The following is a 3374-nucleotide window of genomic DNA, read 5'->3' on the forward strand; positions in this document are numbered from 1 at the left end:
TGAGACTTTTAACAGTTTTAGTAATTTATAGTCATTTTTAAAAATTGAAAATATAACATATACAGAAAAATCTAAATTTCTATAATATGGTTATTGTGATTTTTTTTTTAAATTATTTTAATAATTTAAACTTAAACAAATTTGATAGAAGATACATTATTTTTTTATCAGATCTTTATTATTCAAAATCATTAATTGTCATATATACTTTACTCAAATTAAGCAATTCCGTAATCTTTATTTAAAGAAATAATAAATGACACTAATAATGAATTTATGATTAGTTTAATAAAAAACTTATTATATAATTAGATGGACCAACATATTTCTTTAATAATTCTAAGAATCATCCTAGTGATGACACGTAACTACAAAAAAAAGTCGTAATGTTTCACAAATAATATATAGGGGATAAGTGGCTATACAAAAACAAAGAAACAATGCGTCTAAGGTTTGTTTCATACATAAACATACAAGTCTTAATAACTTTTTTAGTCTTCTATTTTTAAAGTTTACAAAAAACGTCTAATGCTTTATTTCCTTCATAAATAAATATATATTCAATTCTAAAAGATGTAAGTTTTTTTGACAAACAAAATATCAAAGAAATTTAGGATTAACTTAATAGAACACCAGAGATTGACCCGCGCGGGTGATTCTTACATTTTTACACACTGATATTTATTTTTCATAATTAGTGTTATATATTCAAATCTGTTTCAGATACATCTATTATATAAATATTTTTTAGGTACAAATATCCAAATCGGGTAATATGATTATTTTTGGTACAAATATCCAAATCCGCTTCACATACATTTATTATTTAGATATTTTTAGGTTTCTATACATCATAACCAAACTCATACAAATCCAGAAGGACCCCACTCAAAACTACACGCAAATTTATAATATTCAATCGGAGCCTAATTTCAAAACAAAAAAAAAGGATACTCGAAAGGAACAACCCGTACCTAAATGGATATCCAATGTTCATGCGTAAATGATTTTATAAACTAATAAAAATGATTCTTACTATGTGTGGCTAAATTAAGTGAAATAAAAAGAGTTTTTTATTTAGTAAAATAATTATATGGAGTGAAAATTAAATGACAATAAATGTAATACATTTTATTATTTTGATTTAAGTTATTATTTTATTCATAAAAATATGTACTTAAATTATGTTTTTGGCTACATAAATTTTCACCGATTGAAACTAAAATAAATAATAAAGTTTTAGTAAAACAAACTAAACCAAACTTTTAATTATATCCAAAGTCGAGTTATTTTACATTTTTGATTTTATAATTGGTTCAAAGTTAATGTTGAAAACTAATGAATAAAAATTTGCACTATTATTATTATGGTAATATAATTAATGATGTGATGTATTGTTAAGCTAATATAATTAATAATGTGATGTATTGTTAAAGTGAGTGAAATATGGAAAGACAATTAATGTAACTATATTAATGAAATTATTAAAATGACACTATACTTCTTTTTATACTAGTATCCATGTTTCCAAATAATTTTCATTTATACCACTATCAATGTTTTCAAACAATTCCAAAAAGTACTTCAGTTTGAATAATATACTAGAGATTGATCCGTACATCCGCGCAGATATTGTTTCTTACATTTTTATACATTGATATTTATTTTTCATAATTAGTATCATATATTTTAGATGTGTCATAATTTAACTAATTGTATTCAAAAGACCTGGACCGAATCAGGTAATATGGTTATTTTGGTACAAATATTTAAACTCATTTTAAATACATTTGATATTTAGATATTTTAGGTTCCTATACATCAAATAAGACTCATCCAGGCCCAGAAGGACCCAACTCAAAACTCACACATAAATTTATAATATTCAAGCGGGGCCTAATTTTCAAAAAGAAAAATGAAAGTCGAAAATAGCAACTCGTACCTAAATATATAGTCAATGTTCATACCTAACTGATTTTATAAACTAATAAAAAGGATTATTTTTATGTGTTTGGCTAAATTAAGTGAAATAGAAAGAGCTTTTCATTTAGTAAAATAATTACATAGAGTGAAAAATTAAGTGACATTAAATGTAATACATTTTTATTATTTTGATTTAAGTTATTATTTTATTTACAAAACATGCCTTTCAATTATGTTTTTGGCTACGTAATTTTTCACCGATTGAAAATAAAATAAATAAAAACGTTTTAGTAAAACAAACTAAACCGAACGTTTAACCATATGCAAAATCCAGTTATTTTACATTTGTGATTTTATAATTGGCACAAATTAATGTTGATTAACTAATAAATAAAAATTTGCAGTATTATTATTATGGTGATATAATTAATGATATGATGTATTGTTAAGGTAATATAATTAATGAAATTGTTAAACTGAGTGAAAAATGAAAAGATAATTAATGTAATTATTTAATGAAATTACTAAAATGACACTATGCTTCGTTTTTTTATATTGTTATCCATATTTTCAAACAATTCTCAATTAATAATGTTGTCCATACTTTCAAAAAGTATCAAAATGTATTTTAGTTTTAATAATATAGATAGATTTCCATCAAAATTGGCATTCCAACATGCGGAATACTTTTAGTGATCATTCATACATAATGTTTCATTTTGGTTTTTATAAAAAAAAGAGTAATAAAACAATATCAAGTGAGGAACCCAATTGTTCACAAATTTTATAAACCACCGGTTTGAAAAAGATAGATAGTCCATAGTGATAGAGTAACTGATAGTTGTAGGTGTAGTTGTTTAGTCTAAGAATGCCCAAAAGAACCTAAGAGCTTGAATCCGTTAAGATCACCTATGATCTAGCCGTAAACAAGAGTTGAAAGCAAAGCTTCGTTTTATAAAATCAGTAATAATGTGTCTCTCACAAACCTAAGAGATCACTATATATAGTACTAGGAAGATTCCTAATTCCTTAAGGATTATGACCTAACATTATATCCATAAGTCTTATTCTTAACCTCCTTAAATAATGGAAACTTAACTAAAACATAATTAGTAAAAGATGATAAAGTGATATCACTCAAATTACCATAAGGAGTGAATTACTCTCTCAAATAAGAGGTTCGGATGTAATACTTAGGGATCGAATCCACAGAGACTCTAGGATTACACAATAGATTATGGTCTTGAAATAAATCTAGATTAACTAGTTTATAAGTTTTAAAAGCAGTAAATGGATTGGTGAGCAAGTTTATTGCTCAATTGATTATTTTGAGTTTGTTAACAGTTGGTTGAAGTAGCTAGATTCAAGTATATTCTCAGGTATGATAAATAATACTTAATTTGGGAAATTAGGAGTTTGTTAATATTAATTGTTCTTGAATTCAAACTAAG

This window comes from Brassica oleracea, chromosome C9 (assembly GCF_000695525.1).
Source record: "Brassica oleracea var. oleracea cultivar TO1000 chromosome C9, BOL, whole genome shotgun sequence".
NCBI lineage: Eukaryota > Viridiplantae > Streptophyta > Magnoliopsida > Brassicales > Brassicaceae > Brassica > Brassica oleracea.